The 24,001-nt window shown below is 41.5% G+C and overlaps 1 non-coding gene across 1 annotated transcript; it reads right to left on the reverse strand.

The window, feature by feature from the left end:
- Nucleotides 1–17,725: 17,725 nt before the first annotated feature.
- On the reverse strand, nt 17,726–17,800 carry Trnal-caa. The gene has a single exon. It is a non-coding gene; the product is annotated as a tRNA-Leu (tRNA).
- Nucleotides 17,801–24,001: the final 6,201 nt, after the last annotated feature.

Raw genomic sequence — 24,001 nt, forward strand, 5'->3', positions numbered from 1 at the left:
CACTTTCCAAACGGAATAGTCTTAATGCATACATTCCCTGGTCTATGTATATTAAACAAGGTAGTATTCACAGTATCATCACAGGGCTGTCTGGAAACCAATCCTAGATACAATACAGTGCAGTGCACAGTAAAAGTAACATCACTAGGAAATTCCACAGGAAAGCGTCATGAGTGGTGAATTCTAAGCAAAACCTACGCATTTTTCTGGCTGCCACGTCGAAACTTGTTTCCTTTGCCAAAAGAATATGCTCATATTTTTTGTAATATTAAGAGGGCCCTTCCACGCCCACGCTTGCATGGTGAACATTCAAAAAGATCTGTCACTTCTGCTTTCGTTAGTATCTAAATAGAATTCCCCAGCAATACAGCGAGTTACCTCACCTAGCATGTTGTACAAACACAATACGAGAGAATTCTGAAACAGTGGTTTATTAAGTAAGGAACTGAGGTCAGTAGCTTGTGAAAAAGCTCATCTTCGATACAAAATAAGTGTAATGTCTTCCCTTATGTTGCTCCAAAACCCATAGCATTTCTCGTTTCACCAGCTATCAATGGCTCTTAAAAATTACATTCTTTCGTTGAAAAAGGCTGTGGTTAGTGGAATAACACGGTAGACAATGGAGTTTTACATAAAAACGATATGGTTAAGTACTCTCCTCTGTGCGTGCTATCATTTTCCAAAATCTCATTTCGATATCTCAAACCGCTTACGAAATATGAGGACTGTTGTGGCTATTTTCCTTTGGCTTTATCGCTGGTGCGGCGCGGTCGCAGAGTGTTCTTCGCCAGATCAATTTTCCGAAGTCTAAAGAAAAATTCGGTATGTTATCTAAATTTCATATGTAACAACCTATTAGACAATATGCACCAAACACAAAATTATAGCAACCTCTATTTTGCATTGCAAACTTTTATTTCGAGCAGTGTCTTACTTCCACGTAATTATACCAATAACTATGATCATTAACGAAATGATGGGCACATCATCATGAACCTGACATATAAAGCTACAAGTGAAGTATAAATGACTTTTTTTTACCGAATAGTTTCTATAAAATTGTTTGAGAAAGATTGCAGGGCCTGTGCCCCGATTCTGTCATCGCAGCTTGGCCACAAGGTAGAAAAAACTTGTGGGCCTTTCTGTACAGATGAATGAACTCGCCTAGCTCTTTGGATGATAACTGCTCATTGGACATTGGCCACCGTACCTCTTGCGGTCTACCCATGAGATTTTATGGCAATAGATGTCAAAAAAAATGAAGTAAAATAAAATGTCTACCGAGGAAATAAAATTCACAAAAAACCAAAACAGCATACGGTATAAGTAAATAAACTTGAAAAAAGTGACAAAGCTCGAATTAAACATCAAAGCAAGAGCAGGCCATAGCAAAGAATATTTTTGTGGTAGTTTTCTATTTCCCTGTAGCTTCTATTCTGAATCAATAATCTTCGTTCATTATTTTCACGCAAATAGCGAAGGACGCCGGCACAGGGAGAGCATGGATGTGGCACTGTGGCATGTGCATTTTCGTCCATCCAAGAATTATGTGAAGCGCCCATATCTTGTTGTAGATTCATCTTTCCTAATTCCCTTACTAATCTAGGTTTATCTTTTCACATGTAGCACCGGGAACCCACTAGCATAGGTGGAGTATGTGAATCGAGCTTCCATGTACAAAACAGCATAAAACTTCTTATTACTATACAAATGTGAGCGATAAAAGTTTTGTAAAGGTTTGAAATGATGTTTAAAGTTTGTTGGAAGCCTCTAAGAGCTCTCATTCTGAAGTACTGGGTGAATAAAGTCTGAATAATTTGTGTGCCTTGAGCTATGCAACCTCAAGAGATATACACAATTAGCAGCTGTATTACTTGACTTAGTGTGATTTTACTTCTTAGTGAGTAGATTATGAGAACATTTTAAATTTAAAAAAATTTGGCCCATGTCAACAATTATAAATACAGAAAATCAATTTTTTTCGCCCTGGAAACCATTAGATAAGCAACTTGCTACCAGCAGGACCAGGTGGCCATGCACCAGGTTAGTCAGTTAGCAGTAGAGATTACCTTAATTGATGGGGATACTGCAGAGAGCAAAATTTCACAGATATTCAGTTATCTTTGTCTCCTAATCGGCTTATTACTCTGGGTACAGATTTCACACATAACATTAGAAACCTAATAGTATGTGAGGAGCATGTGGCACATGGGCATGGTAAAAATTAACGTTCCTATTAGGACATACAAGCTGTTGGATATCAGCGAAAACACTCTCCCTGCAGTATCCCTCCTAAGTTTGGTGGTTCGTGTCTAAATAAATATTTGCCATCACTACTTCCCATTTTCTCCATGTACAGTAGTGGATTTCTGGTCTTCAGCAACTTACCGGTCTGCACACAGACAAAGTGGGTTTCCTGCATAGCAGAGGCCTGAACTTATGTGAACAACATCCTGTGTTATTTAACGGGCAGCATACAGCAACAGCTGTGTGGCGGTGCGTGTCCACCTGCCAGAGAGCAGAAATGTACGACACTGTTCTCCAGCATCTGCGTTGATGTTTGAGAATGTGCTGCACTGACAAACTCGAGGCACATGCCCTGCAATCTTTCTTACACATTTTTACAAAAACTGTTCAATAAAATAATTACATATTTGCATTACAGCTTTATATGTCAGCTTCACGATGAAGTGCCCATCATTTTGTTATTGTGATATTTCGCATTTAAGTAACGCACTGCTTGAAATTAGAGAAGTTTGTAATAAAAAGTAGAGGTCACTACGATTTCGCGTTTGGCACATATTAGATCATACACAGTTACACATACAATTTAGCTAATGTATTGAATTTTTCTTTAAACGTGGCAGGAGATTTATATGTACCTGAAATTTCGAGAAAACTGATTTTATGTAGGGGTTCTACTGTGGTCATGTGTGTGCTAACAATATAGCGAAAACGAACTACTGATAACATCCACTGTATCTCCTAAATGGTTCGAGATATCAAAATGAGGTTTTGGCAAATTATGGCATTCCAGGATGTGAGTATTTTACCATGAAGTTAATACGTGAAACTCTACAGTGATATAGTAGCAGCTATAGCTTTTAATTTGTTTTTTCAATGAAGTACTGTAGTTCTTTAAGAGTTAGTGAAAAGAGGATTTGCTAGTATGAAAATAAACATCAATTTTTTCACTTATTTGAATGTAAACCGGCTCAGTGACGTTGGTTTTCCATAAGCTGTTGATCTTTCTTGTCACCAAGAACTTGTTTAATAAGAAGCCCAGTTTCAGGATTCCTCTGCTATAGTTACTGCCTAGCATGTTAGTAAGGTACGTTTGTGCAGATTATAGTGCTTTGGCCAAAGAAGCAAAATTAAACATGTTAACAAGAGAAATGTAGATGTTGCTCATAACTGATGATGCTTTTTCAGATGAGAAAAAGTTAACAATTCAGACAAAAGTAAATCGCCAAATCAGTTGCAGTGTCTGTGGAATTACATAACCTATTGTATTTTCAGTGGAAACATACCAAAGGATTTTCTTCCTGCACTTCAGCAACCTGAAAAATACGAAAATAATTCACAGCAAGTAGTGTATCATCTTTTTGTTCCTATCTGCATTCAGAATAAAGTAGTGAATTTCTTCACTTCAAATGTCTTTTGATTTGTTAAAGATAGATTGTATGTATCAATAATCTATTTTCACATTGTGAGTAGTCTCAAGCACTTCATAAAGTAATGACTATCATATATTCATGACCTTATTCTTCTTTTTCTGTAGTGGTCAATCCAAGGATTGGTTTGCAACAGCTACAATGGCAGCTTGTCTCCATTCTGCGCGTCTTTCAGCTTTTCTCTTCATTTCTTTATAGGTGTTACATCCCACATCTTTCACGATTTGATCCATCTACCTCAGTCGTGGTGTTCCTCTTGGTCTTTTTCCCTCGACATATCCCTTTATGATTGTGTTCAGGAGTCCTTTATGTCTTAATAGATGGCCAGTAAATTGCACTCTTCTTTTAACAATGAAACTCCAGAAGCTTCTCTTCTCACCTGCTCTTTCCAGAACCACTTCGTTTGTGACCTTGTCGATACATTTTATTTTGAGCATGCATCTGTAGCACCACATTTCAAAACAATTTAGCTTCTGGTCTTCCTCTGTCCCGAGAGTCCATGTTTCACACCCATAACATGCCACACTCCACACATATGACTTCAAAAATCTTTTCCTGATTTCAAGGCTGATGCTCTTAGATGTTAAGATGTTTTTCTTCTCGTTAAAAGCAGCCTTTGCTTGAGCAATTCTACTTCTCATTTCTGCCTTGCTCCTTCCATCCCTGGTAATATTACTGCCCAGATAAGTAAATTTATCAACTTGTTCAAGCAGTTCATTGCCTACATGAACTTGGACTTTCATTTGATCTTTTTTGCCGCATGCCATTACTTTTGTTTTTGATTTATTAATTCTCATATTATATTCTTCCCCCATAACTTTATCCATTCTATTCAGTAGCATTACAAGATCTTCTTCACTTTCAGCCAGGACAGCTATATCCTTGGCATATCTTATATCTATTCGTTGGCCACGAATTACTACACCTGTCTGTGAATTTTCCCTTGCTTTTTTCAGCGCCTCTTCAATGTATAGGTTAAAGATATCAGGGGATAGTGTGCAACCTTGTCAGACACCTTTCCATATCCGCACCTCTTCTTGTTTTGTCTGTCCACAGATAACTGCTGTCTCGTGACCTTATTACCCACGGATAAAAAAGTACCAAATGTGTTATTTCTAATAGAACAATTTTATCTGCAGGGTAGAACAGATCCAATTGAACTCTATCATAACTCTGAATATGTGAACGCACTGACATTTTTAGGACCTTGCCAACTACTCATCAAAGTCAATACCACTGATGAATTAAATGATATTTGAAGTTAAGAGGGCCACTTCCTTACTCTTTACAGGAATATGAATGGAAAGATGGTACGCTACTTGCCGTACTTTTCCATATTTCATACCCAAAATATTGTAGAATTTTGTACAATATATTTCCTCAAGATTGGAGATACATATAGATCTGCTCCCAAGTTTAAAGAGAAGTTCAATACATTCGCTGTGTTTCATATGCAGCAATGTGTCATCTGATATGCGCCAAGTGCAAAATCATAACGACCTCTTTTCTAATTTCGCACAATGTGCTACATAAATGAAAAATACCGCAGTAACTATGAGCATCACGAAATTATGGGCAATCTTATATATAAAGCAAAAATCAAATTTATTTATCGATTAGTTTGGATAAAATCGTGTGGGAAAGAGTGCAGAGCAAATCGAGCATGCCCTACATTCTTTTCATAATGGCACTGTTGCACCCTAGCTAGTGGCGAGCCAGAGTTTTCTGTGTGCACCCATAGGTACATGTAGCTGTACTATACAAGGTGGCGAGTCGCATGCTGGCTACCAGTTCTCTTTGTATTCACACACTATGGTGGGTAACGTTGTTCTCAAAGGGTACGTGAATTGATTAAATGGAATGTCCCACTGCCCTGTGCAAGAGCCTAAGAGATTGTGGGTAATGGAGAAAACAAGATATTTACTCCCACGTATACTCAATAACAGCTTACAGTTGTACAAACATGACTGCATATACGATGTAAAACATGGAATAACAAACAGAAAAGTTATGCAAAGAACAACTACATCAATAGATCTTGAAACATCCATTGCTGGAGTGTTTATGCGCCACTGTACATTGTGTGAACAAAACGTCAGGACAGGTCACTACATGAGTCCTCCCTTTAGTGGTAATAGTGCAGATTGAATTTAACATGTCGTCCAACCCTTGCAACTAATTCTTCCTTGAAACTGGGTAGTGCTCTAAGTGAGTCAGTGGTTCTAACAGGAAGTACGGTAGTAATCCCGTGCAACAGTCTCGGCGTCACAGTGTCTAGTTCATAGAGGTGTTCATGGGGTACAGGAACACCTCTTGTTGCTGATTTTTCTGTCTTCTCTCGTTTTCATTCTGTGGAAACACTGGCTTGATCCGATCCAATGTGACTGTGGTGGGTGTACCATTGATTATTATTCAGAAAGTATTGATTAATCTGACAGTGCCCGTTATTCCCTGGTGTGCCAGATTGTGGACTGATGCTGTTGCCTGTGCTCTAAATTGCTGTGGCACAAATGGAAGTATATTTCCTTCTGCTATGCTACTACTATCACCCGTGGTCTAGGGGTTCCGGACAATTCTTGTATTTGCCTGCACGGTAGCTCAGCGTGTTCAGTCGAGGATTAGCTACCCTCTGTAATAAAAAAACGGAGTGAATGGATCAACAATGAACATCAACGGGTGTCAGGTGACGTCCGCCCCGAAAAAATGCAACGAACAAACACGAGCAAAATGAGATCCAAAAAAAAAAAGGTGGGGGGGGGGGGGGGGAGCGTCTTTGATTTGTAATCAAAACGTCCTCGGTCCTGGGTATGGGACCTGCCACTGCTTAAATTTCGATTAACGATCAGCATTAGCGGCCGAAGACTTCTGGCATAAGAAATCAACCTCATTCTGCCAACGGCCTTGTCAAAGAGAGCAGGGGAGCAGACAGGGTTTCAGGGTACTCTCTTGTCCTTGGAGTGGAAACTGCCCCTAAAGGTGAAGAATCGGCAATGATCAATGGCATGAGGATGCAGAAGGCAAATGAAACCACCGCATTAAATACACATGAAGTGTGTCCACAGGACATGTGGCCTATAATTGAAAAAGTGTCATGATGATCTCTTCATTGGCAAGAGATTTCGGTGTAGTCCCCCATTCTGATCTCTGGGAGGGAACTGTCAAGGTGGAGGTGACTATGAGAAAAAGGCTGAATAACCAACGGAAGGTCAACGTTCTATGTGTCGGGGAGTGGAATGCCAGAAGCTTGAATGTGGTAGGGAAGCTAGAATGTCTGAAAGGGGAAATGCAAGGGCTCAATCTAGATATAGTAGGGGTCAGTGAGATGAAATGCAAAGAAGACAGGGATTGCTGGTCAGATGAATATAGGTTAATATCAACAGCAGCAGAAAATGGTATAACAGGAGTAGGATTCATTGTGAATAGAAAGGTAGGGCAAATAGTGTGTTACAGTGAATAGTTCAGGGGTAGGTTTGTTCTTATCAGAATCGACAGCAAACCAACACTAACACCGATAGTTCAGGTATACATGCCAATGTCACAAGCTAAGAATGAAGAGACCGAGAAAGTATATGAGGATATTGAAAGGATAATACAGGACATAAAGGGAGATAACAATCTAATAGTCATGGGGGACTAGAATGCAGTTGTCAGGGAAGGAATAGAAGAAAAGGTTGACAGGAGAATATGAGCTTAGGACAAGGAATGAGAGAGGGGAAAGACTAATGGAATTCTGTAATAAATTTCAGCTAGTAATAGCGAATACTCTGTTCAAGAATCACAAGCTGCAGCTGATAATGGAAGCAAGACTAAAGAAAAATCAAGACACATTCACAGCATTTGTCGATCTGGTAAAAGCGTTCGACAATGTAAAATGATGCAAGATGTTCGAAATTCTGAGAAAAATAGGGGTAAGCTATTGGGAGAGACAGGTAATATACAATATGTACAAGAGCCAAGAGGTAATAATAAGAGTGGGCGACCAAGAACGTAGTGCTCGGATTAAAAAGGGTGTAAGACAGGAATGTAGCCTTTCCCCCTACAGTTCAATTTGTAAATCGACGAAGCAATGATGGAACTAAAAGAAAGGTTCAGGGGTGGAATTATTCAGGGTGAAAGAATATCAATAATACGTTTCACTGATGACATTGCTATCCTCAGTGTAAGTGAAGAAGTATTACATGATATGCTGAATGAAAGGAACAGTATAATGAGTACAGAATATGGATTGAGAGTAAATAGAAGATAGACAAAAGTAATGAGAAGTAGCAGAAATGGGAACAGTGAGAAACTTAATATCAGGATTGATGGTCATGAAGAAGATGAAGTTAAGGTATTCTGCTACCTAGGCAGTCAAACAACCAATGATGGATGGAGCAAGGAGGACATCAAAAGCAAACTAGCACTGACAAAAAGGACATTCCTGGTTAAGAGAGGTCTACTAGTATCAAACATAGGCCTTAATTTGAGGATGAAATTTGTGAGAATGTATATCTGGAGCACAGCCCTGTATGGTAGTGAAATATGGACTGTGGGAAAACCGGAACAGAAGAGAATCGAAGCATTTGAGATGTGGTGCTATAGGCAAATGTTGAAAATTAGGTGGACGGATAAGGTAAGGAATGAGGAGGTTCTGTGCAGAATCAGAGAGGAAAAGAAAGTGTGGAAAACATTGACAAGAAGCAGGTACAGGATGATAGGACTTCCGTTAAGACACCAGGGAATGACTTCCATGGTACTAGAGGGAGCTGAGAGGACAAAAATTGTAGAGGAAGATAGAGATTAGAAAACTTCCAGTAAATAACTGAGGGCGTAGGTTGCCAGTGCTACTCTGATGTTGTCACAGAAGAGGATTTCGTGATGGATCGCATGGAACCATCAGAAGACTAATGACCGATAAAAAAAAGTCACAACATAACCCTACATTTGCTTTAGGCGATGTCACGAGCTGTAACATCAATCCCTTATATTGTTGCAATAAATCACGCAACTCACTATCAACTTGTTGTGCATGCATCATAAACAGAGGGATTTGGCACTGCTTCCACACGTGCAGTGACATCTGCCACTGCATACACTGTTTCTACATGCAAAAGTGGATCAGCTGACAGATTTAGCTTCCCTTCCATATGTACAATGCTGGTCGTGAACTGGCTGATATAATCCGAGATGGCGGCAACTTATGACTATAAAACGCAATGGACAGCCAATACTGATCTGTTTGTAGCTGAAGTGCCACACTCTTGGCAGTGGATGAAAAGTATCAACCATGAGCGCAAGCAGGGTGTGTGCAACTGGGTGTGCTAATAGAGCGGTCTCTGCTATAACTGTTTTCACAGCCTAAAACACGGTGTCTGCCTCACTAGTCGAGTGCACTCTGAGCTGAGGCTTTGGCGCGCCATTAAGAAGTTCTTTCAACAGTGTAGTTATGAATATGTAATTGTGAATGAACTGCTGGTAGAAATTTACTTCTCCTAGGAACCATTGTAGTTCTCTGACTGTGATAGGCTGGGAGATATTTGCTTATAGCCTCTACTTTTCTGTGTGGCGATCGAATACCCTGTGTGTTCACAAAAAATCCTAGAAAGTGCACGTCTTTCTCACCAAAAACACGGCAGGATTAATTACTTGCCTCTGTATGCATAGGCACTCGAACAATTGTGTCAATTTTGCAGACATCAATAACACATCATCTATGTACACATAGTGTAAAAATCTAAATCTTTTGTCACCTCATCCATAAATTGCTGGAAGGTCTGAATGGTCTGAATGGCATGCTGGCTAACCCAAATAGGCTGAATGGCGTCGACACTGCTGTTAGTCTTCTGTACCTATAGGTTTCTGATAGTATACTCACAGTTAGCCTGCTCGGTCAGGTACGTGGTCTAATGCGCTGCTTCCTGAGCGGGAAGGCATGCCGGTCCCTGGCGTGAATTCGCCCAGCGGATTAGTGTCGAGGTCTGGTGTGCCGGCCAGCCTGTGGATGGTTTTCAGGCCTGTTTTTCATCTGCCTCTGCGAATGCGGGCTGGTTCCTCTTATTCGGCCTCAGTTACACTATGTCGGTGATTGCTGCACAAAGACTGTCTCCATGTATGCGTACACCACAATTATTGTACCTCGCAAACATTTGGGGATACACTCGTTGAGATGTTCATGGGGGGGGGGTTCCACTGGGGGCCGAACCGCACATTAAACCTGGGTCTGGTGTGGGGCGGCAGTGGGGTGGGTGGACTGCTGTGGACTGCTGAGGGGTTGTGAACCACTGAGGGCTATGGCAGGATGAAGCCCCTCTGTCGTTTCTAGGTCCCCAGTTCAATACACAATACACAATACTCAGAGTAGGTCAATAATAGAAAACGTCGTCTTATCGTGAACATTTGAGAAAAGTCTTCTATGTGGAAGAGCAGGCGACAGTCACAGCAGAGGAGCCATCCATTCTTCTCTTTAGGCATTATGGAAATCACGGCTCCCTAGCTGCTACCAACTCTGTAGATAGAGTCCACGCAAAATACCATGGTCAGTAGATGTGAGTTGGCAGGGCACACATGGGAGAAATGGTAGTGGTGGGAGTTATGGGCAGGTGCTGTAGGGGAAATGCTGAGCGCTGGAGGGGAAGTGTTGTTCTAAACTGAAGCCTACTCTCACATTTTTTTGCCAGCTTCCCATCCTGTTAGCTTTATCAGCTGAATTTGATCTTGACATTGAACATATGGATGTTCAGACTGCATTCCTATATGGTGATCTCGATGAAGAAGTTTACATTCGTCAACCTGAAGGCTACGTGAAGAAGGGGGAGGAGATGAAGGTTTGCAAGCTGAAGAAGGCAATTTATGGTCTAAAACAGGCGTCACGCGTTTGGAATATGAAATTAGATGTGACATTACATAAAATGAACCTAAAGAAGTCAGAATATGATTCTTGCATTTACTTCAGAATTGAGAAACAGAATATACCCATTATAGTTGTTTATGTAGACGACTTGATCATTTTCTCTTATAGAAATAAGTGGAAGAAAGAATTGATGAAAGGATTAATGAATCAGTTTAAGATGAGAGATCTTGGTGAACTTAGTTGGTGTCTTGGCATGAGAATAAAACGAAACAGGGAACAAGGGAAGATTAGTATCGCTCAAAGCAAATATACAGCAAACATACACAAGAAATTTGGTATGGAATATTGTAATCCGGTTGCATATCCATTGAACCTGGTTCAAAGCTGCAAAAATGTGAAAATAAATTGACAGATGAGGAAAACCTTGTGTTACATTGCATTCCTTATCAGCAAGCCGCAGGATCACTATTGTATTTAGCTCAAAGTACAAGACCGGACATTGCATATGATGTGGGGGTTCTAAGGAGATTCAATTCTAATTATCGGAAAATCCACTGGGAAGCGGTCAAACGAATTATGCGATACATTAAAGGCACGGTCAATGTAGGACTAACTTTCCAAAAAAGTGGAACAACTGAAATTGAAGGTTTCTGTGACGCTGATTATGCATCAGACCTCCATCAGCGGCTATCAACGACCGGCTATATCTTCAAGTTAGCTGGGACAGCCTTTTCCTGGACTTCAAAACGACAACAAACTGTCGCTCTATCAACTACAGAAGCTGAGTATATGGCTCTATCAACAGCAGCGCAAGAAGCGGTATACCTTCAAGGATTGCTTCGTGAATTATGTGTTACGCATAGTGAAAAACCAGTAAGTATATGCTGTGATAAAAGAGGTGCCATTGCACTGAGCCGGCCGAAGTGGCCGTGCGGTTAAAGGCGCTGCAGTCTGGAACCGCAAGACCGCTACAGTCGCAGGTTCGAATCCTGCCTCGGGCATGGATGTGTGTGATGTCCTTAGGTTAGTTAGGTTTAACTAGTTCTAAGTTCTAGGGGACTAATGACCTCAGCAGTTGAGTCCCATAGTGCTCAGAGCCATTTTGAACCATTGCACTGAGTCACAATGGTGTGCATCACGCTCGAACAAAACACATTGACGTGAGGCACCACTATATTCGTGATTTAATTAAAACAGGAAAATTCAGTGTGAAACCTGTAAGTACCGTTAAACATCAAGCTGATTTTTTGACAAAGGCACTGCCTAAAGGTAAACATCAGTGGTGCTGTCAAGCTGTGGGACTTTCAGAGTTCACGAATTGACATCTCGAGAACTTGTGGGGGTGTTGGGAACAATCATATTTTACTCTTTGATGTGTTATATGTATGGTAGTTTATGTTTTATCTTTGATCTTCGTTATGTAACATCGCTGAATAAATAGTCTCTAAAAATGTGTGTTCCTGGCAATATGGTGTATTGTGTATTTGATTAAAAGGTCAACTTTATAATTTCACAGAGGACTAATTAGAGTCAATACCTAATAGTCCCTCATGCATAAGGTAGTCCGTATGGAGTTGGTGACATCAACCAGAAATTGGATCGAATTGTGATACTATATACCAAAAATACCGAATTACTGAGCTTGATCTAACAATAGCAGTGTACAGAATATAAGACGCAAGGTAAACAATGGGCGACCGGTCATTGCTGTTTTATCGTTTGTTCTCTGTTTCCGTTAAAGTGATAACACTGTTTAGTACTCTATAGAACAACATTTTAGAGAACAAATGGGGAAAACTTTATTCCATACACTCTGTACTGTAATTTTAAGATTTTATATTAAGTTCAGTACAGTATTATACTGTAGTACAGTACTGGGTGAGTGCTATACTACAGTACATTCAGTATTTCTATATTTTATTCACTTGAAATAAGACCTAACGTCCTTTTCTCTTTCTGTGTCCCTATTTTTTTTGAAAAAATTTATTTTTGTATAGTTCACAGATTTACAAGTTCTACTGTATTCTGCGATTTGCTGCTTTCAGAAAATCTTATAAATGTGTTGACAACGGTTGCTACTTCATTACAGGTAGTTGGAGGTGTTGCGTTTGTTCCGACAACCCCCTCTTGTTCATCGGATTCTATATCTGGTGGTTGAAATTCTTTTTGTGACCCTAACACACTTTCTATTATCAATTTGATGTTTCTTCGAGTACAGGTTGTCAGTGTCTATCCAGTCCAAAACTTCTACTCGGGACAAATTTCTTAGTTAATTTTGAGCCATATCTAATAGTTTAGCAACAGCGTCATTTTCGACTGGAATAATGTTCAAAATGTGTGTGAATTCCTAAGGGACCAAACTGCTGAGGTTATCGGTCCCTAGACTTACTCACTACTTAAACTAAATTAACGCTTAAGGACAACACTCACACACATGCCCGAGGGGGGACTCGAAGCTCTGGCGGCAGGGGCCGCACGAACAGACACGGCGTCTCTAACCGCGCGGCTGGAATCCTGGAGTCTTGTTTGCTCTTAATAGGCTTTTGGCCAGACTTTTCGCCAAGTGTTTCGAAGAACAGCAGGATTAAGTGTACTCCACACCAAAACGGTTCATATTTTTTTCTTTGAGTAGTAAACCGCTGAATAGTCTGAATCGGTAAGCTCTCGAAAAAAAGTACCTCTATAAAACCGTTTGAAATTTTGAATCACTCCCTGATTCATTAGCTGAATCAGCAAAGTAACGTTTGCTGAAAGGTTCAGTGGCGAATATATTCTTTGAGATCAATTCAGACGTTGGAGGGTGGCCTAAACAGTTCATTTAGCAACAGTGCAACCCTTCTCTTTTCAGGCAAACAAAGTTTTTTTTTTTTTTTTAATTGTATCTCCCAGAAGATACGAAAAATGGACGAACCAGGCCTGAAATTATTCTGAAGTTATCCATGCTTTAGAATGAGCTCCATAAATAACAGAAAAATATAAAACGCTTTTAAAAGCTCTTGGTTTTTTGCACTTGCCTATAACGTAAGGAGTCAACCTGAAGCATTTGAAAGCAATAAAATTGTCAGCTGACCCTGATTTAAAAAAAAATCCTCTTGCGCTCTTTTCATCTTTACCTGCCAAAGCTTAACTAGCCAAACAACGCCAAAGTATGCCAGTTTCATCGGAATTGCGCTAGCACTAAAGTTACGGTATGGTTACTTAATGTTCTTCGGCTGCACTTTGTACTTTTCAGATGCATTTTGATCTGCCGATCGTAACTCCCCGCCTACGTCAACTTTCGAATTCCACGACGAGTCTTAAATCCGGATAGCCAACCGTAAGAAAACACACATACAGTTTTCGATAGTCCCATATCATCACGGAACTGTTTACCTTCTTCCATAATCAAAGGACAAGTTTAAGGTTTTCGTTCAGACCTTTTGGCACAGAACCACTTGTAGAAAGTCTGGGATTTTTAAAAGTTTTTCGTGATTCAGTGTCGTTTACTGCAACTGTCTGTGAGGCAAATTTTTGAAGTTGACTTTTTTTTCAATATCACAGCGTGTTTGAAACAACTATATACTTTTCCATCATCTTATTTCTGTTGTCACCTTTCTCAATCCGATTAATGAGTCAAGGTTTTGTTGTATCGTAACCTTGACATATTTACGTTTCACTTCCACTTTGTTTTGAGAGGTGCTCTGTCGAGGAAACATTCCCACAACAATACGCAGCACTACTGTAATTGCAATATGGAACAGCACTAATCGGGACTGCACTTCAAAGCACCACTTTTTGATCGCTGTAGACAGCCAGCGCGCTACGGAAGCTGTCTGACAAATGGTTCCAATGGCAATAAGCACTATGGGACTTGACATCTGAGGTCATCAGTCCCTCAGACTTAGAACTACGTAATCCCAACTAACTGAAGGACATCACACACATCCTTGCCCGAGGCAGGATTCGACCCTGCGACCGTAGCAGTAGCAGCCGCGTGGTACCGGACTGAGACGCCTAGAAGCGCTCGGCCACAGCAGCTGGCAGCCGGCTGACAGGTGACTGAAACAATTGTTGGCACTATACGACTCAAAATCGTTGACCACTGCCGAGCGCGACCAAGTTCCGACAACGTGGTATTCAGTAAGCATGAAGTGATGCCGAATTATTGAACGTGACGGACTGTTGGAAGCGGAATTACGGAGCTTTTTCGAATTATTGAACATTAATGAGCTTTTACCGTAACATCAATGCCAGAGATGAGAAATAATTGAACGACAGGTAAAAGTAAGATCCAGGGACTGAACCCATGATGTCGGCTCCATCAAGAAAAATAATTTTGTGATAACTAATCCGCAAAAGATACAGTGATTGATTCATTTTGCTGTTACATTCTTGCTATTTGCCTACAATGACGGCCACAAGCGGGAAGGCAGATTCGTGTTTTGCACTACAATAAGTGGAAAATCGTCGTTATGGTGCAACGTGGATGTTGAAAGGTTTTTGGACCTGCTTCCAGTTGGCAGTTGTCTTAATTATTAAGAAAAACATATTTATTGTATAATTAAATCATTTTATTTTTTCTTAAAGCGTTTGTTTAAATGACTTCAGAATATCCTGCTAAAATTCTCACACTGACAGCGTAACGTTGCTATAGTCTCACGAGTCAGCTAACTATGTCTCAGACGCTGTGAATTTGAATATATCTGGTACGTCTCTTTAATGAATAAAATTACCTCAAAAGTGTTGCCCCCAGCTTTAAGAGCTGAAGACTATACGTAAACCGACAGTAAGTAAAGAAATTAATAAATATAGGCATCGTTTCGGATGAAATGCAGATTTGAAGAAATTTATTTTCTGCAGAATAGAACTCACCACAGAATTCCATTAACTATTTTCTTAAAAGTTTTGGCGATTTTCCTGACTGAAGAACTGTGCATCTGACCAGGCACAATTGGGTGTTTGACGCGAGCGAGCACAGCGTTTGAGCGGTGAACGCTTAGATAATACAATCAGCTGTCCACTGAAAGATTCAGCTGAATAAGCTTGTACAAAATAATTATGTCCACATACACTGAAGAGCCAAAGAAACTGGTACACCTGCCTAACATCATGTAGGGCCCCCACGAGCACGCAGAAGCGCCGCAACACGACGTGGCATGGACTCGTTTAAACGCAGAAAAGCGTTCCTGGAGCCACCGTGTAGCAATTCTGGAAGTGTGGGGTGTCGCATTGTCCTGCTGGAATTGCCCAAGTCCGTCGTAATGCACAATGGACATGAATGGATGTAGGTGATCAGACAGGATGCTTACGTATGGTGTCTCTTGTCGGACTCGTATCTAGACGTATCAGGGGACCCATATCACTCCAACTGCACACGCCCCACGCCATTACAGAGCTTCCACAAGCTTGAACAATCCCCTGCTGACATGCAGGGACCATGGATTCATGAGGTTGTCTCCCGACCCGTACACGGCCATCCACTCGATGCAATTTGAAACGAGACTCTACCGACCAGGTAACGCATTTCCAGTCATCAATAACCCAATGCCGATGTTGACGAGCCCAGGTGAGGCATAAAGCTTTGTGTTGCGCACTCATCAACAGTAGCCTACACAAGTGGGCCTTCGGCTCCGAAAGCCCATATCGATGACGTTTCGTTGAATGGTTCGCTCGCTGACATTTGTTGATGGCCCAACATCGAAGTCTGCAGCAGTCAGCGGAAGGGTTGCACCTCTGTCACGTTGAACGATTCTCTCTCGTCATCGTTGGTCGCGCTCTTGCAGGATCTTTTTCCGACCGCAGCAGTGTTGGAGATACGTGTTTTACCGGACTCTGATGTTCACAATACACTCGTGAAATGGTCGTACGGGAAAATCCCCACTTCAACGCTACCTCATAGATGCTGTGTCCCATCGCTCGTGCGCCGACTATAACACCACGTTCAAACTCACTTAAATCTTGATAACCTGCCATTGTAGCAAAAGTAATCGAACTAACAATAGCGCCAGACACTAGTTATCTTATATAGGCGTTGCCGGCCGCAGCGCCGTATTCTGTCTGTTTACATAGCTCTGTATTTGAATACGTGTGCCTGTACCAGTTCCTTAGTCGTTTCAGTGTATTTTACAGTTATAAGAGGACTTGCTTCACAGTAGAAAAGAAAAGTGTTTTTTTTATTTAAATTATCTGTGGTGTGGGCCCTTGCACTGGAGCCTAGACAGCCCCATGTAAATGCAACTCTGATTACACAAATTGTGTAACACATACATGCCCAACTAAAAGTATTCAGAAGGCCAAGACTGAAGATTGTCCTCAGGGTTCAGTCCATCGGTCCATATTCTGGGATATCGGTTAGAACCCTTATTGGAGTAAATGACTGCCACAGCAAACATCAAGAGCTGTGTAGTAAATGTGTGTAACTAATTGTGTGTGGGGCAACTAGTGCACAAACTGGAGAAAGAGGAAGAAATGCATTGAAAATTTTGTGTTATTGGTGTCAGCTAAGTAAATTAAAACTGGTTAGAAACATATCATATATATTTAAAACCATGCTTATGACTGACAAGAAATCGTACCAAGAAGTTGGTAATGAATCAATATGCATATAGTGTGACATAAATTTAGGCTGTCTTTGCAATTAATAAGAATATACTGTGAATCTGTTTTTAGCAGGAATCATGGGATGTGGAGGATTTCTGGTTATAGGACCACTTAGAGGCATTGGTGTATTGCCAACCAATCAACAATGTGCGCATGTGACCAACGCATGAGCCGGCAGCTGTGACCGAGCGGTTCTATGCGCTTTAATCCGGAACCGCGCGACTGCTACGGTCGCAGACTCGAATCCTGTCTCGGGCATGGATGTGTGTGATGTCCTTAGGTTAGTTAGGTTTAAGTAGTTATAAGTTCGCTGATATGAAACTTCCTGGCAGATTAAAACTGTTTGCCGGACCGAGACACGAACTCGGGACCTTTGCCTTTCGCGGGCAAGCGCTCTACCAACTGAACTACCCAAGCACGACTGACACCCTGTCCTCACAGCTTTAATTCCGCCAGTACCTCGTCTTCTACCTTCCAAACTTCACAGAAGCTCTCCTGCGAACCTTGCAGAACTAGCACTCCTGGAAGAAAGGATATTGCGGAGACATGGCTTAGCCACAGCCTGGGGGATGTTTCTAGAATGAAATTTTCACTCTACAGCGGAGTGTGTGCTGATATGAAACTTTCTGGCAGCTTAAAACTGTGTGTCGGACCGAGACTCGAACTCGGGACCTTTGCCTTTTGCGGGCAAGCGCTCTACCGACTGAGCTACCCAAGCACGACTCACGCCCCGTCGTCACAGCTTTAATTCCGCCAGTTATTCCGCTAGTTATAAGTTCTATGGGACTGATGACCTCAGATGTTAAGTCACATAGTACTAAGAGCCATTTGAACCAACGCTTGTGACACACGTGTGATTCACTATGAAGAAGGGCTGAAGGATGTTCAGGATGCATGGTAACCACATCCAGCACTCCTGTAGTGTCTGCTTCTAGGAGACAGACAGATGGGAATGAGAGGACAGATTGACCCATATCTTTGCGGACATACCATTTTCGGAACTTTTGTTCCAGTTTTGACCAACTTGTACGAATGTGTGAAATTTTTTTAAAACAGTCTGTATAAGTTGTACATAATAACATGAAACGTGTGATATAATATTCTAGTGCAAATTGCTCTAGATAAAAGCAGAACCCAAAGCGGGCCACTCTAGGTCACTGCTCCCTACACGTTAAGTGGGAAACATCAGAGCGATGTGCAAGCAGGTGTGGAAGTTCACATAGTGTCCAAGGCAACCATTGCGATATATTTCGGCCCACTATAACTAAATACACGAAAATGATTGCTATAGTGCAAGAATGTGTGTGGTGTACAATGACAGGTAGCATATCTGGAAACCAGCAGCATTTATGTAGCAGAAACGCAGCGTGAGACTACATATTACGGGTTGACACCTGGACTCACACAAGTTTCCATTTAGAATTAGTTTTAGCCCATGGATCCGCAACAGGGACCTTTCCGACACGGTAACCTTCCATTTTATCGATAAACTGTATTAGAAATAGTTTATTTTCGTTTACATTCTGTGTAACTCTTGGACATACAAAATACGTGCTTTAGGAATGACATAGTTTGGTGCAAGTTAAATTAATTATTTTTCGTTTTTGATTTTGTTATCCTACACGTTTAACACACGGCAGGGGCCTTGTATAAACCTCAGTAAACCAGCCGTATTTCGTGTAGTTCACACTGAAGTGACAAAAGTCATGAGGCACCTCCTAATATCGTGTCGGACCTCCTTCCGCCCGGCATAGCGCAGCAGCTCGTCATAGCATGGACTCAAGAAGTCGTTTTAAGTCCCCCGTTGAAATATTGAGCCCTGGTGTTTCTGTAGCTGTCCATAATTGCGAAAATGTTAACAGTGCAGCATTTTGTGCATGGACTGACTTCTCGGTTATGTCCCAAAAATGTTCAACGGGATTCATGTCTGACTATCTGGGAAGCCAAATCATTCAGTCGAATTGTGAATGGTACATTGTCATCCATAAAAATTCCACAGTTGTCTGGGAGGATAAAGTCCATGAATGGCTGAAAATAGTCTCCATGTAGCCGAACATAATCATTTCCTGTCGATGATTGGTGCAGTTCGACCAGAGTACCAGTCCATTCGATGTAAACACAGCCCACACCATTGTGTAGCCACCACCAGCTTGCACAGTGCCTTATTGACAACTTTGATCCGTGGCTTCGTGGGACTTGTGGCACAATCGAACCCTATCATTGGCTCTTACCAGCTCAAACTAGGAGTCATCTGACCAGGCCACGGCTTGTCAATCTTCTAGGGTCCAACTGATATGGTGAAAAACCCAGGAGAGGCACTGCAGGTGACATAGTGCTGTTAGCAAAGGCACCCGCATCAGTTGTCTGCTGCCATAGCCCGTGAACGCCTCATTTCGCCGTACTGTCCTGATGGAGACGTTCATCGTTTGTCTGTTAGAACTGACAACTCTATGCAAACCCTTCTGCTTTCGGTCGTTAAGTGAAGGCTGGCGGCCCCTTTGTTATTTTTGGTGAGAGGTAATGCACGAAATTCGGCATTTGTGGCATACTCTTAATGTTGTGGATCTCGGAATATTGAATTCCCTACGATTTCCGAAATGGAATGTCGCGTGGGTCTAGCTCCAACTACCATTCTGCGTGCAAAGTCTGTTACTTCCCATCGTGCGGCCATAATCACATGGGAAACCTCAACTCATGAACCACCTGAGTACAAGTGACTGCTCCGCCAACGCCCTGCCCTATTATACCTTATGTCCACGATACTGCCGCCATCTCTATATGAGCATATCGCTATCCCATTACTTTTGTCACCTCAGTGTGTTTTATATTTGGTCTGAATGGAACATTGTGATCGGAAGATTACTGACAGCAATTAACATTTCGTTACATACACTCTTTGTTGAAAGGTCCGAAGTATTACTGTAGCTACAAATAAGTATTCTTTTGAAAGGTCAGTGTATTTCTTTACGTCAAAATTATTTCACGTGAACTTAAGTTTAGTATTGTGATCAGAATACTTATGCACGATATTTTTATCTTTTACTTACGGCATGGATTCCATATTACGTTTTAGAAACAAAATAACGTCTTCTGGAATCACCACAACTGATCAGAATTTTGAATCAACAATTCCTGAGTGGCTTGAGGATGAAGCTATTTTTGATGGGGAAGATGGCAGTGATTCAGACACCGATAGTGCCCGGGATAATGCAATCTTGTCTTCTAGAATTCCAGTCGAAGACAGACTACAGAAGTGCTGATCTGGTTACGTTGGAACTCAATAGAGTGAAACACTGCTACTGTAAAGCGGAATTTGAGCACATAAATCCGAAAATTTCTCCTGAGCCAGTGTAACTGCCGCTCTAGGAATACATGGGACTATTCTGTCTCACAAAGAATGTTAATAGGAGATTATTCGTTGCACTAATTGAAATGAAGGTGCACTCCTAGTATCAAGAAAAAAATAGGCAGAATATTACAGCTGAGGAAATGAATGCATTTTTTGGATCCTGGTCAGACAAAACAATGTTGCTTTTATTACAGCAAAGACGGTTTCTCCATAGAATCCAGGTATTCGTAAGGAAGGACCTCCGCCTTTATTGCGAGCTGAAACTTTCCATCATAGGGAAATGCAGTTTAGTGTAATACATGTCCTTGTACTACATCGTTACAGCAAGTTTCAGAAGCAGTGATGCATAAACTGAAGTGAGTCTAGGAACTGTAAAGTGATCCACTTGAAGAATGAAATACATCTCTCAACTCTCTCGGGCAGGGCACCAACGTGATCGTTGTGTAAATCATGATCACCCAAGTGCTCGCTGATGAAGTTGGTATAATAACCGCTCAAATTTTGGAAAAAGACGGCTACCAGTATGTGTCATGGCACTTGGTAGTTCAGGTTGCATGCTTTGTCTGCTGCACTGTGCAACTTCCCCTTTAGATGACAGTGGTCTCCACGTGGAGTTTCCGCTTTTCTGTCATTAGACAGCTTTCTTGTACAAGACATCATTCTCCTGCGATTTGATCACGGGAATGCTGATGCAAAAAATGCGATCAACTTCCCACACAAGTTTTTCGAGATCAGTGAGCAACAACATCACAGAATTATGCCCAACAAATGACCGTAGTGATTTTTAATTGAATCATATGAGCATACAAACTGATGTGTAGCTGCATATCGCAAGGGCCGCTCTGTGAGGGTTGTGTAGGAGGCAAGTGGGGTCTCCCTCAGAGCATGCCACAGGAGTTATTTAAAATCAGCACATACTGCAAAGGGACAATGCTCCCAGTGGTGGAAATTCTTAAACTTGAGAAACTTCTCTTGCTCAGTTGCTATTTACACATGTACTGGTTTATGGCTGGAACAATCAATCATATGTTTCTCTAGGCCCTCACTCGTAGCAAAAGAGTTGAGGCATCTAGAACAGCAATGATATGTACTACAATGTTCACTCTTTTGTGCAGAAAGTAAGCAGAACATGTTCTTGAGCTGTACATAGTGCTGTTTATTGCCCTTGGAGGATAGCAGCACCTCTACATTTTTAACATGCTGACCGGCTACTTTGGGAAGATAGAGTGGTCTGACAACTATATGCTTCGCTCCTTTCTCGTTTTTCCTCCTCAGTGTGCTCTTTTCCTTCCAGCTCCCAGTCCTCTTTCTGCAGGCTATACATGTGAACTGAATAAGGCAGGTACTGCATCCTGAATTTAGGTATATGCTGCAATGTCATGGGGAATGAGATGCTCTTAAAGCTGAAAAGCCCACAAACATCTTTTGTCCCATAGGTTTTCGTACGATGACCAGGTTTGGTATAATTTCTTTCACAAGCCTGTATTGACCATGCAAAGCAAAATTCATCATCGAGGCTCCTAATAGTGATACCTGCCTTTTTATCTACTATATTTTTCAGAAGTTTGATATGGCTGGAACCTCCATTTAATCTATCAAAGACATGGATGTATAAAGCTGAGTGCCTTACCATATCCTCTTCCCTACATTTTGGAAAAAGTGGCTAGTACGACAGTCAAGATGGAATCACGGAAATGCGCCCCACATCATCAAGCCAGTTTCCCACCAAATATAGAGGGTACTTGCTCCTCCACACCACCATCATGATTGGAGGGCGGGGGGAGGGTTACGTTAGTTTTCAGCATATATTTTATGGCGGCATAATGAGGATATCTTAAGATTTTAGTGAGGTCTCTTTCGGGAACAGGTATGCATGCGTTAAGGAAGATGTTAGGGTTCATGTACCGTGCGGTATAATTATCTATGTAAGAATACAAGAACCACTACCCAAATGCACCAGCAACCACAAGTACTGTAGGTCTGGCATAAGACTGAACTGGTACAGTGCTAATCCAGTGGGAAGGGTAAAGGAGCTGCTATTGGCCGGCTGCTGCCTATAACTAGATTGAATTGCAGGTGGGTAGTAACGCCCTGGGCGATATGATGGGATCATAGAAGTCCCCAGTTGAGCCCCAGCTGAGCCATAATGTTTCGGATTACAGTGACACCATCATAAATACCCCCAGTTGCAATGTTGCAACCACAAGGTGCTGCATGTGGGGACTGTGGCCATGATGGACTCGGTCACAGTGATGGTGTTGTAGCTTGCCCCGCATATGGTGAGTATAGCCACAAGGATACCACACATTACGGTGATGGTGCTCGTGCCAAACGCTTTAACAAAGGGTTAGGAGGCAGCGTTGTTGTTGTTCTTGGATGAAGTCCCCTTCTAGAGGGCACTCTCAGGTATTCTGAAACGAAAAAAAAAGGAAAACAAGGGCAATGATAAGTATCTTGTATGTCTAACAACATCAGGAATGAAAAACGTCATTGACAATAATGATTTGTGATACTTACTTATACACTGATCTTCGTCATATATGACCCCTATATTTATTTCATCTGCTTGTGGGCCACCTCTTAACTATAGCTCTACATCATCATCATCATAATCATCATCATTATTATTATTACTATTATGGAGCACACCTAGAAACAAAGGAATGTCCCATAAGACCTGCATGTAAGTATGACAAAAAAGTTATTGCAGAAGAATAAGTATTAGTCACATGTCTGCTCATCTACAATGTGGCTGATCTGGCCCTGTGAGCTGACAGATGAGAAAGGAGTCATGGGCTAAGAAAGCTCGATTCATTGATCTATCTTCCTGCAATGGCTTCAGTGTTATCGATAGCACCTAGAAACGATAAGAAGAGCGTTCAGTAACCAATTCATGCAAGAGTGGATAACTGTAGAATAAGAATGAATTACTACTGTTACATACGAATTCATTTGTTGATTATTGGCGTTCATCCCTGCAAGGCAATGGGTGAAAATGGCATTATGGCACGGGATGGAACGTCATTTTGAGTATCGACTGTATCCAGAAAGAAGAACTTCTAAGCAGTGTAAGCAGATGATGCATCAGTAGAAGAATAAGTATCTATCATTATGTACATACACATGCATTCACAAGCTGAGTTAAGCCCTGGGTACTTAAAAGTCGAAAATTGATTCATGGGGTCCACAATGTACCATGTGTGAGAAAAACACAAACACTCAGAAGAAATATTACATTAACACTCACAGTGCTGTGAATCACAGGACTGGCTGCAGCCCATATATCACCTTATGGGGCGACCAAGCACATGGGAGGGCCGGGTTTATCTTAGGCTGCATTCACGCCTGAAACATCGTTGAAATATCTACAAAAAACAAATAGAAACATCTAGTAGTATTCACACATACCATAAAAAACAGACGGTATCATGTTAGTGCCATCTGTAAGAGAAAACACTTATAGGAAAGATCATGTTATTAAGACTTACCATTATATAGCTGAACTGCCTACATGCTGGGCATCAGCTTGCAGGGTGAATGCATCATTGGAGCACACAGAAGCGCTGGGCT

Source organism: Schistocerca americana, chromosome 6 (assembly GCF_021461395.2).
Source record: "Schistocerca americana isolate TAMUIC-IGC-003095 chromosome 6, iqSchAmer2.1, whole genome shotgun sequence".
In the NCBI taxonomy this organism is placed as follows: Eukaryota; Metazoa; Arthropoda; class Insecta; order Orthoptera; family Acrididae; genus Schistocerca; species Schistocerca americana.